General features: G+C 33.6%; 1 protein-coding gene across 2 annotated transcripts in view; it reads right to left on the reverse strand.

Annotated features, from left to right (window-relative positions):
• LOC131150619 (uncharacterized) overlaps positions 1–10,245 on the reverse strand; it is a 34,779-nt gene extending 24,534 nt beyond the window's left edge. For both annotated transcript variants that reach the window (XM_058101467.1, XM_058101457.1), the window contains exon 1: positions 9,809–10,245. The gene's annotated coding sequence lies outside the window, so the exon portion shown is untranslated. The remainder of the gene's footprint in view (positions 1–9,808) is intronic.
• Positions 10,246–13,433: the final 3,188 nt, after the last annotated feature.

Raw genomic sequence — 13,433 nt, forward strand, 5'->3', positions numbered from 1 at the left:
AAATTTTCAACTCTTCTTTAAGGCGCTTTAGTTTCTTCATAAACCTGAAACCTTCCCAACCATTCTCAATATTTTCACTCCAAACATTCCTAACTGAAGATTGAAAGGACCCATGACCGAGCCACATATTTTCAAATCTCAACAAAGTTGGCCCCAACTTGAACTTACTAGACTCTAAAGGAATAGGGAAATGATCCAACACTGGCCTAGGTAAAACCCATAAGAAAGTTTAGGAAATTCATCCTTCTACTCACAAGAGAACAAGAACCTATCAAAGCAACTAGCAACCTCATTACCCGAAGAAAGATCACTCAACCCATAATCTCTAATAAAACTATCAAAATTCTTCATACTCGAAGTTAACCTCCCACCTTCTTTTCCCTAAGGAATCTCACCATATTAAAATCATTCCCTAAAACCCACCTAGGATAATGAAAAACATAAACAGCAAATAACTCATCCCAATTATAAGACCAAAGAGCAAGTCCAAAAGGACTATCAATGAACAAGAACCACCATTGACCCTTACCTTTGACTTCCAACAAACCAAAGAAAAAAATCCCACAAGACTATCTATTATGACAACTAAATGAGTATCCCACAAAATAAGGATTCTACTACTTGCCCCTTGAGAAAGAGGAACCTCCCAGTCCTTAAACTTACCCTCCCAAATACTACAAACCACACCACCATCCACACTTTCAAGTTCAGTTTCTTGAATTAAAATAAGGGCCAAAGACACTAACCTCCCCTGAAGTTTGGCTAAAAAACACACACCCCCCCTTAAGGTTTCAAAAATCTTAGGAACCTCCCCTGAGATTTGCTAAAAGGGGACAAACTTTCCCTTATATTTTGCAAAAAGTCAAACCTTTTGAGGAGTGTAAGTGTTTCAAAAATCAAATGTTAGGAGAGGTCTATGGAATTTTTGAAATCTCAAGGGAAGTCCTTGGGATTTTTGAAACCATAGGGGCGATGAGTGTCTTTTTGCCAAACTTTAGGGAAAGTTAGTGTCTTTTGCACTAAAAACAATATCAAGAGAACTCCTATCCATAATTTCCCTAATAAGGCCCCTCTTTCTCACATCCCCTAACACCCTAATATTCCAACTAATGATCTTCATAACTTAACCAATTCACCCCCCCCCCCCACCCCACCTCTATCCTGGATTCTTGGCACCCCATAATTCACCAAAGTAGCTAACTTGTTCAATTCTTTTTGCACCACCTTTTTCTTCCTCTCACAAGTCTTAAGGAAAACTACTACTTTCATTTCTTTTCCTAAAAAGCTCACCATCTTAATTCCCACCCCCTCAAGGAGTTCTTTGGGATTTCGGTTGTCTCTCTCATAAACAACAACAACAACAAAACCAAGCCTTAGTCCCACTAAGTGGGGTCGGCTATATGAATCATTTTCCGCCAATTTATGCGATCATGGACCATTTCTTTTGATAGATTCAAAGACATTAAATCCTTACTCACTATCTCCTCCCAAGTTATTTTAGGTATACCCCTACCCCTTCTACTGCCTCCCACAGTAACTAAGTCACTCTTCCTCACAGGTGCACTATAAGGCCTACGTTGCAAGTGTCCATACCATCTGAGTCGTCCTTCCCTTATCTTATCTTCTATAGGAGCTACACCTAACTTACCACGAATATGTTCATTCCTTAATTTATCTTTTAATGTTATACCACTCATCCATGGCAACTTTTACTTTTTGGATATTATGTTTCTTCGTCGCCCAACATTCTGATTCATATAGCATAGCTGGTCTTATAGCTGTCCTATAAAACTTCCCTTTCAATTTTAAGGGTATTCTACGATCACATAGAACACTTGAAGAACTTCTCCATTTTACCCAACCTGCTTTAACTCTATACATTACATCATCTTCAATTTCTCCTTCAACTTGCATAATAGATCCAAAGTATCGAAATCTACAAGTACTATTTATTTCTTCATCATCAAGTTTAACTTTGTCTCCAATATTCCTCCTATCATTACTAAAATTACATTTCATATATTCTGTTTTATTTCTACTTATCTTAAAGCCTCTAGATTCCAAAGCTTCTCTCCATAATTCTAACTCAGCCTCTACTCCATCCCTAATTTCGTCAATTAATACAATATCATCTGCAAACAACATACACCATGGAACTCCTTTTGAATACTCCTAGTCAATTGGTCCATCACTAAAGCAAAAAGATAAGGACTCAAAGCAGATCCTTGATGTACACCTATGGTAATTGGAAATTCTCTAGTTTCTCCATCTATAGTCTTTACACTAGTCATTACTCCATCGTACATATCCTTAATGACATCGGTATACCTACAACATACACCCTTTTTTTCTAAAACCCACCATAAAACTTCCTTAGGTATCCTATCATATGCTTTCTCAAGGTCAATAAATATCATATGCAAGTCCCTCTTCTTTTCCCTAAACTTTTCCATTAATCTTCTTAAAAGATAAATAGCTTCTGTGGTAGATCTCCCAGGCATAAAACCAAATTGATTTTCTGAGATCTTCGTTTCTAACCTTAATCTTTGTTCAACTACTCTTTCCCATAGTTTCATTGTATGACTCATAAGTTTAATTCCACGATAGTTATTACAATTTTGAATATCTCCTTTATTTTTGTATATAGGTATTAAAGTGCTTTTCCTCCATTCATCTGGCATTTTCTTAGTTTTTACAATTGTATTAAATAAATTAGTTAACCATATAATTCCGTTCTCACCCAAGCATTTCCAAACTTCAATTGGGATGTTATCTGGTCCCATAGCTTTCCCATTTTTCATCTTTTTTAGTGCAAACTTAACTTCGTTAACTCTAATTTTTCGAATAAATATTATATTTTTTGTCTTTTCCTCATTTGACAATTCTAAATTTAAGCCTTCTATTTGGTTTTCATTAAACAACTTACTAAAGTAACTTCGCCATCTTTCTTTAATATCTTTGTCCTTAACCAAGACAATATCATCCTCACTTTTTATACATTTTACATTTCCTAAGTCCTTGTTCTTCCTTTCTCTAGCTTTAGCAAGTTTTAATATATCTCTTTCCCCTTCTTTTGTACCTAATCTATCATACAAACTATTAAATGATCTATATTTAGCTTCACTAACAGCCCTTTTTGCATCTTTTCTTGCCTCCTTATATTTTTCAAAGTTATCATTGTTTCTACATTTTTGCCACGTTTTATACCAAATTCTTTGTCTTTATGATTTTTTGTACATCTTTATCCCACCACCAACTTTTTTTGCTATTTGAGAATCTTCCCCTTGATTCGCCTAAAATCTCTTTTGCTATCTTTTTAATAGAGTTAGCTAATCTATTCCAAAGAGTATTTGAATCTATCCCATCCTCTAAGGTCCAATCCCCATCTTTGATCATTTTATCTTTAAATTTTATTATATTTTCTCCTTTTAGGTTCCACCATCTAGTTCTCCTACACTGGTTTATTTTATCCTTTTTCTTCCATTTTTTAATGCATATATCTAACACTAAGACTCTATGTTGTGTGGTTAGACTTTCACCTAGAATAACTTTACAATCCTTGCATGATACACGATCTACCCTCCTAGTTAAAAAAAAATCTATTTGACTTCTATTTTGTCCACTTTTAAAGGTTATTAAGTGTTCTTCTATCTTCTTAAAGCAAGTATTCATTATACTAAAATCATATGACATAGCAAAGTCCAAGATCATCTCCCCAGACTCATTTTTGTCTCCATATCCATATCCTCTATGTATCCTTTCATAATTTTTATTATCTCTTCCAATGTGTCCATTCAGATCTCCTCCTATAAATATTTTCTCAGTCCCTGGTATGCCTTGTATAATATATCCATATCTTCCCAAAATTGTCTCTTAAGATTTTCTACTAAGCCAACTTGAGGAGCATAAGCACTAATGATATTTATTATCTCTTGTCTTAATACCATTTTAATTTTTATAATTCTATCCCTTACTCTAATTACATCCACAACGCTATCTTTTAAGTTTTTGTCTATAATAATGCCTACTCCATTCTTATGTTTTTCTTTTCCAGTATACCAAAGTTTAAAAGCTGATTTATCGATTTCTCTAGCTTTCTCCCCCACCCACTAAGTTTCTTGAAGGCAAATTATATTAATTCTTCTTCTAATCATTGTATCCACAATTTCCATGCTTTTACCCGTAAGTGTCCCTATATTCCAAGTTGCTAATCTAATCCTAGTTTCCTGAACTAACGTCTTTACCTGCCCACGTCCAGAATGATGCAGGAACCCTCGCATATTTGACACCGTACCCGTATAAGATGTATCCTTTTGGCACAAAGAATTAAAAATACAATTTGATGAACAAGGAATCGGTAATATACCCCTTTGTGTATTGGGATCCCCTTATTTTCCATGGAAAAATCATTCTCAGCCTAACCACCCTGAACAACTGGAGTAGACTCATTACCAATTTGAACAAGATGACAAGCACTAGAGGAAATGAAATGCAAAACCCCTTCTTCAACTAAATCTCTAAAAGGCAATTTGGTATCACTATCAAAAATTAGAGAAATGAAAACCAAAAATCATAAACAGAAACTAAAAACTAGAAACCAGCAACTTGTTTGGTTAACATTTATAAAACTAACAAAAATTTTAATTTTAATTTAAAAAATGCTCTTTTTCATCTTTAAATCAAAATATTATAAAAACATAATTAAAATCAATGTTTTAAAAGCCTCAATCAAGGCTCGCCTTGAGGCTCAATCCAAAATGCAAAATCCCAAAAAGGCTAAAGCGTTACACACTAAGGCTTACGCATTAGTACAAGGGGCACGCCTTTTGCACCTTTCTAGTTAAGTCTTATACATTTAGGGCATGTTAATCCAAAGTTAGATTCGGCTAGAAAATTTTGACTCCTTGTATATATAAAAGGAATTTCATAATATGAATTGATTTCAAAAACTTTTGAACCTCAACCTTTCCAAAATAGCTAAGAGTTGTATCTTAGATCTTGAAAATAATTTGAACATTATAATGTTATAGCTATTTGTTGTCATGATCTATGTAATGAATTAAAGTTAGAAATTTTTGAATGCCAAACAAGGAATCTACAAATTATATATGATTTTTAAACATTTTATTGTGATTTTGTTAATTTTTCTTTATTTGTAAAAATATATGTAATTTATTAACATATTTTTATCAAAAAATAAAATTCTCAAAAGGCTTACGCCCGAACGCCTTAATGCTTACGCCTCGCCTCTTAAGGGTTAGAACGCCTCGCCTTACGCCTTCGCCTTTTAAAACATTGATTAAAACAATAAAATTACAAATAATACACATTAAAGAATTAGTATAATAAAAATAAATTTTATTATAATTATTTTACTTAATTGTTCTACTTTCAAAATTTACTTTACAATAAAAATTTTATTGGACATGACAATTGAAAAATAGTAAAAGAATTTTGTAATTGACTTTATTATTATTTTTTAAAATTTATGTATATTTTTCTTTGAATTATATTTAAACTTATATGATCATTTAGTTTTGGTTTTAATTTAAAAGTGTATAAAATGAATAATTTAATACAAAAAAACTATTTCTGGATATTAAAATTTCTGGCAACAAGTTGCCAAAAAGCTGAAAACCATAAAATCTTATTTTCCATTTTTTGGCAAACAACTAAAAACCGGTAACAGAAATAGAAAACTGACAACAGAAACAAACGCATTTTTAAAATCTATTTTTTCACTTTGGAGAAACATAAAACAAGAAACAACAACGATACCAAAATAACCAAACAGGCCCTAAATGATTATTTGTGCTCTTCAAATGCTCAACGCTAACCTTAGCATATTTAGAGGTCCTTTCAAAAACTTCATCTCCCACCGTATTGTCTAGCACCTTAGGAGATAGTACCTCATGTTGTGACTTATCTGGTGAAAAATCCAAAAAACGGTCAACTATTCCATGTTCCACCATCAACTAATCCAACAATAAACCCTTATCAAACTCACATGAACTCTCCAAATCATCATCAGACTAATAAAGGCTTTCCTTTCCAACCTCATCCTCTTTCAAAGATAAATATTTATGCTGCTCATCATTTTGTTTTTTTAAGGCCATCCAAAGAAAATAAAAGAGAAGAAATTGCCTTATGCACAGGAATAATCATCTGTGAATTATTAGAAGGCACAAATTTTTATCTTACAAAACCTTCATCGCCACTTTGAGAATCGACTTCCACAGACCCTTGTAAATCATCATACCCATCCTTACTGTTTCCCTCTAGCACTCACCTTTTTTATTAAAAAAAATGTTGTTTAGCTTCAGCATTAGAATGAACCATACACATATGTTCTGCCACTTTGTCTTCATTAATCCTAGTATTTCCATCAAGATTTGTCTTTTTAACCACAGCCCAAACTGATATACCACAGCCCCCATTTTAACTTCATTAGGCCCAACAATATTAGACCGGTTACAGTAAAAACACTACCCAACTGGTTTAAATCTAACAAAACCAACCCTCTCCTTAAAATCCCTCCTCTTCCCATCCTTTCTCCCAAGAACGAATGGAAAACCCTAAAACTCGCAAGCTGGTACCCTTGATACGAATCAAACCCTCGCCCACAAGATGAACCCAGATTATTTGCTATATGGTGCATGTAGTCAAACCAAATACCCACTGATCAACGAAGATTCCATACTATTCACATTTTGGTACCTGCAGTTTCGAACCAAATCCTCACCAACCATCAAAGAAGATAGATCCCAGATTATTTTTCTGGTACCTGTGATTCGAACCAAATCCTCACTGGCGACCATGGCTTCCTTTGTCACAGCAGATCGAAGAGCTTCAGCAAAAGAGACATTCAGCCTTCTCAACAACTAAACACTCCTATTTTCCTCGATTCTTCGCAAATTTGTGGAACCACAATCACCACCATAAAACATCAATCCTGTATCCTTCAAGAATATATCTTCACAACTAACAAAAACTTTAAAAGCACAGAAGAGCTTCCACCATCCATCTGCATCCAAACCCTCTGTAAAAAGAAGAGAGCTACCAGTTACTCCTCTGTAACTTTCCAAACACAGAAATCTTCCCCACTTGTTCCAGAGTAGCTTTAGATGAACAAAACCTCCTTCCACTCTAAGCAGTAAGCCACCAATATCCAAATGACAAATGCCCAACCAAAAATCCTTAGTCTGAGTGACAAAACCACAGAAAATTATTGGCTTTCAGCACCAAAAAGGTAAATTGACTATCCACAATCTCATAAATACGAATCAAACCATTCTCCATTCTATCAAAATCAAAAAAAAATTCTTTCCATCTTTAAAGAATAGTCAAAAACCATGAGAGCCTCAGTTTCTACTTGAACAGAATAAAATAAGGAAGAAGGTTGAAAAAGTACAAAAAGAAAAACGAAAAAAGTTGACACCTCAAAAATAAAAAAGATTCAGGAAAAACCATTGAATAAGACAAAAGAAAAGACGAAAGATGATCAGAGGTGAAGATAAGTGTAGAAAAAAAGCACTGGAAGAAACCCACTGCTCCCTGGTTAAGAGAGTCATCTAACTTTTTCCATAGATTTATATTTAAACAGAGATTCATTCATGAGGTAACTGAGGGAAAATTTAATCATCTATGCAGCACATGTTGTTAATTAAAAAAAAATGCATAGCCTCTTATATTTAGGATTTTTTTTAATTATCTTTTAACGCTTCAAGTGTGAGAATTGGACTCAGGCTTTAGGGAGTGAATAAGAGAATATTGACTTTTTTCTATCAAAAAAGAGAATATAACTTTTAATTACCGTGCACAGGCGGGATTTGGAAGCTTCTAAAATCTCAAGCTGTAAATAGATAGATAGTATTGATATGTATTAATTTTTTACAATACTTAAATACAACAAAAACAAGCCTTAAGTTCCACTAAGTAGGGTCGGCTATATGAATCCTTTTCTGCTAATTCACACAATAAAGGGCATTTTTCTTGTCTAGATTAAAAGCAATTAGAACTTTTCTCACTACCTCATTCCAAGTTATTTTAGGTGTATCTCTATCCCTTTTACTACCATTAACAACAACTAACTCAATCCTCCTCACTGGTGCACTACTTGGCCTACATTTCAAATGCCCAAACAAACAATTGGTGAAACTTTTGTGGCCCCTTTTTTGAAAATTACAAAACATACTGTAAATGGTTATTTAGTCTTTTAGCATTATTATTGTGCTAAAGAGTTTTGTTAGCAATAAGTGTGAGTTAGCAAAGGTATTATGATCATTCCTATTGTACTTGCATATATTATAAATAGAGGAAGAGATATCATTGAGTTTAGGTCTCCCATTTTACCTAATTACTCAACATGGTATCAAAGCGTGATCCAATTACTTTTAATTTACTCAAATTAAAAGAAACAACTTGCATCAAATTTACAAGCTAGAAGCAACTAACTAAAGTTGCTTTTAAAAAAAAAATTTTAATTGATTGTGTGAGTGACAGTTGTAAATAATTTCATAAATGGGTGTTTGGTAAGAAAGAAAAAAGGAGAAAAAAGGTCGTAAAAGTGGGAGAAAAAAAAATGAAAGAATCTTTTTTTTTTTTTCAAATTTAGGTGGCTAAGTAATTTTAACTACACCAATAACAACAAAGCATTTACAAATTATTTTACAAAAATAAGGACACGTTAACCAAATAGGAAGAAATAGCAATAAAATAGATTCAATTTCATACCATGAAGCATAGTTCCTTGTGTAGTGCACTAAAAGAGAATGCATCTATGCAAGGAATCATTCAAAAAGAGATATCTAAAGGAGAGAACGCAATCTCTTGAAACATCAAAATAATTAAAATAAAAATAAAAATCAGATCATAATATATGAATTCACTAAAGCAAAAATTTTCAAAGGAATAAATTACCACACAATAAAATAATTCATAGATTAATATAAAGGGTAACCAATAATGGCGGGTAAAATGAGTTTAACCAAAACTTTTTTAAACATAAATAAATTATATTAAACAGTAGCAGTCAATAGGTAACCCCAAAAAGAACTTCAAAAGGAAATAGAAAATAAGTGTCCTAGTTTGATCAAGAAGTCTAAAGAGCCGAAGCGGGGGCAAAACTACTCCCAAATGATGGGCAAGAGGAGGGCAAAACTATTGACACCCAAGCCCAACTGCGGACTCGAGGCTGATGATCCAACGCCTAGCACGATTTTGGTGAAAACATGAATTTCAAGACTTAAATTTCAATTTCTGTAATTTTTTAAAATTCATAAATAATTTCAAGATCTGAACTACAGATGATTCCTTATTTTTTCACTTCACAATCAAATTGACTAGAGAGAAATCAACAAAAGCCCCCACAATATTTCTTGCCATCAAGTACACCCAAGGGTAAATAAAATCACCAACTCAAAAGTCGACCACCAACAAACACCAAATCAAAACAAAATTGACATGAAGCTTCAACATTTAAACTAAAAATCATAATAATTACTCCAGTAATTGGGACATCCAAGCACATGTCAAAGGCTTCTCTATCTGTTGCTCAAGGGATGTAAGCTACCAGCTGCAAGCAATTGCACGGTAATACCGCAGTGGAAAGTAAAACACACAACAGTAACAAAATACAGAAGTATTTTTTTTCTTTTTTCCTTCTCACAAAAATTAATTTTCATTGCCCTACCTTCTTGTTTGTGTAGAAGCAGAAAATTCTGTAGAAATATGTAATGTTCTAATATGCAATAACAGAGAAGCGGAAGAAGCAGAGCTGCAGAAGAAGAAGAAGAGAAAGAAGACTTACGAGTTCGAACTTCGAAGCAGATGAACTCACGAAGGCTCGAAGACGAGCTTGGGAAGAGCTCCTTCTGGTTGGAAATGTCAACGACGAACTCACGAAGCTCCTGACAAACTCGCGAAGGGCTCCTGCGGGTTCGCAGTGTCAGAGGCCAACTCACGAAGCTCCTGCTGCTGATTCTGACGAACTCGCGAAGCGGCGAAGGGCTCCTGCTGATTCGAAGTGTGGAAGACGAAGGGTTTCGTGCGGGAATAGGGTCGAAGAAGAAGGGTTTCGTGCCGGAAGAGGGCTAGGGCTTGTTCTGCTATGGAGTCTGGCTCATTTGAGAATCTGGGACAGTGGGACTCGGCTGGGTCGGGTGGCCTTGGGCTGGGAGTGGGAGGGGCCGCGCGGGACTGGGAACTCTCAGCTAGGGATGAACGGTCAGGTGAAATTCGGTTAACTAACCGAATTAACCGAAAATTCTTATTAATCCCGAACCGATTGAATAAGGGATATTAATCGAACCTCGTCCGATCGAATTACTTGTTCGGATAATTCGATTAACCGAATTTAACTGAAATTATTTTAAACTACTTATTAAAAATAGAATATAATTATAATTTTTTTTACCAATTCTATAGCTCATTTATTGATTTTATTTAAAAATATATATATTTTGCATTTTTCATTTTATTAATAAAAAAAATATTTTACTATTAGTTTATGGAAGTGAAATTTACACCATTACATTATCCACCATGAGCTTAATTGAGCAACTCTTAATTCTCAAGAAACAAAATTCATATTGAAACCATTAGATTCAGAGGCTCAGATCTGGCGAGCTGATCCTGATAAAATCTAATCAATTTAAAAATAGAACACTGCTTAGATAAAATCATAAAATCTAATAAGCATACCAAACATTAAATTCTAATCAATCTAATTCTAAAATTCTTCCTAAAACTATCCTGAAATTCTTCTAAAAAAACATAATCACATACAAAACATGAAATTTAATCATCTACAGCATCTGCTAAACTGCTTGGCTTTGAGTTCAAGAGTTTAAAGTCCCAAATATGATATTACAGACCAATTTAAATAGTTTGTGCAAAATAAAAACAAAAAACAAACATGAAATGCAAATTGTTTCTGAAAAATTAAAGCAAAAACTTGGGCTTTCAATGCTTCATACATCAGCAACCACTTCATGGCTTATTATATTACAAACTCCCACTCTTCAGCTTCTGTGGCCTATACTGTAACATGTAAATATATGAAAATGACAAACCATTAAAATTCTAAGTTTTCAACAATAAGTCAAAACAATAAATTATATATTGTTAATAATGATAATTGATAACATGTAATTTCTATGACAAAACACTTACGCATAGTCTTAATATGAAACTAACTCTTTGTCTTTCTTTGATTGGTTTATTCACCAATTGTGGACTCCAATGCAACCTTTGACAACTCTAAAAAATTGTATAGAAGCATTTGTAAGTTGTAATAATTAATCATTCAATGAACAAATGAAAATTTTTGATAATATGTAAATATAATATTACCTTTTTCTAGATTTTTAAGGTCATCAATGTCTTCTTCAACCTTAATTGGAGTACATGAACCCCGGATCCAATTTTGTGTACATATAAGAGCTTGCACAATTTTAGGAGTCAAAGAACTCCTAAAGGCATCCATAACATACCCATCGGTGCTAAAAGCAGACTCTGAAGCAACTGTAGAGATAGGTACTGCTAAAACATGACAAACCAAATGCGAAAGGACGGGAAACCTTGGACTATTTAGCCTCCACCACTCCAAAATATCAAAGCACTCCATGTCCTCTTCACAATCCTCCCCCAAATGCCTATCTAACTCTAATTTATTATCTCCACCTCCAATTTGAGTCTTGTACTTTTGATACAAAGCTTTGAACTTTCGTTGTGCTACTTCTCTATTGACTTTACGAGTCCAATCCAGTTTTGATAATGACAAATCACTTGGTATTTGATATGTACATTGAGTTTGTGAATACGAACTATATTAAGTATGCACGAGGATAACGAGTCATGAAAGCCTTAAAGTAAAGCATACATATCTTGGCAAGATCCATGGAACTCAAAGAGTACGAGAATCAAGATGCAAGCGGCAAAATTTAAGCACATCTTGGGAATGGGTACTTAGACCTCATGTATTTACATTTTCGTATGATTTAATTCGAGGCTCGACATATACCTTAGAATGACTTTATGACTCATACATTTCATGAACATCATTAGGAGACATTCATGGACTTAAAATTAATGTCAAAACCCTGAAAAATGTTTTTATAAAATTGCCAAGAAAGAAAATAAAACAGATTTTTGAACTGGAAAGTAAATATGCAAAAATTTGGAACTTCAGATAACTGAACCTTAAGTTCGGTTGACTGAAGAATTTTCTCAGACGTCTGAAGAATAAGCTCAGTCGTCTGAAGATTTTTGGATGAAAAACAAGAACTGGCAGAAGCACCTCAGATGACTGAACCTTGACCTCGGTCGTCTGACCCTGTGTCCAGGCTAATTTTTTGAAGGATAAAAATGACTTCAATCGTCTGGGCTCTTGACCTCAGTTGTCTGAACTAGCGGGAAAGATTAAAAATGTAATTTTAATTGATCAAACACGCGAGTTATCTTATGATCCAACGGTTGAGATCAATTCTAAGGGTAAGATACTATATATACTGAATATCTAAACCCTAGTTCGAATGCCAAGAAAAATAAGAAGAAAAGAGAACACCTTTTGAAAGCGAATTGAGAACGTTGAGCACTTTGTTATACGATTGCCTGCACTTCAACTTACTCTTATCAAGCTTAGGCAAATCTACTCCAGAAATCAAAAGGGTTTTTATTCACACAATTTTATTTCCTCTTGGTATTAAGGTTTGGTTGATTCATTTAGCTTTTTCAAGGGATTCTCATATCAACATCTATCATTGAATATCTTTAGAGAAACTTGATATTGAGTTTTTGTTTTCATATTCACATAAAGATTGTTTTTGACTAGTTGAATACTTGAGAAAGTTTTTATTTGGCCATTATTTAAAGAGTGATCGTTCAAGTGTGTTCAAAGTTAAAAACATGCTTTTTTGGTTACTTCTAAACTAGTTGATTAGATATCCTAAGAAGTGCATAACTAGATCTATACATATTGAAGGATATTTTTTGAAAATCTTATATCAAGTATTTGACACTTGGTATTCTCATCACATAGATACATTGAGATTGAACTCTTGGGAGAAATATTGTTTTGACAATGTGTGTGTCAAATCTTTGCAATCTTCAAAGCTATTTTTGTATTCAAAGATTTAACCTAAGTTTCTCCAAAGTATTGATTGATACAAACATTTTAGGAGATTTGATAAAAAGAGAATTGTGTGTTGAAGCATATTATACATAAACGATTGTATCGTTTGATACATTCTGAGCTTCAAGTTATATCATATGTTAATGTATTAGGAATTTGAATTGTACTCACGCTTTTGTTTGGAAGCATTTTTGAGTGTTTTTACAGATTCTATTGTATACACGGTTTGGTGTGTGAACCGGTGTTTGAGGAGAGAGTTGTATCTCTTGTAAGCAACGGAGTAGGAAGAGTTGTACCTCTT

This window comes from Malania oleifera, chromosome 1 (genome assembly GCF_029873635.1).
Source record: "Malania oleifera isolate guangnan ecotype guangnan chromosome 1, ASM2987363v1, whole genome shotgun sequence".
Taxonomy (NCBI): domain Eukaryota; kingdom Viridiplantae; phylum Streptophyta; class Magnoliopsida; order Santalales; family Ximeniaceae; genus Malania; species Malania oleifera.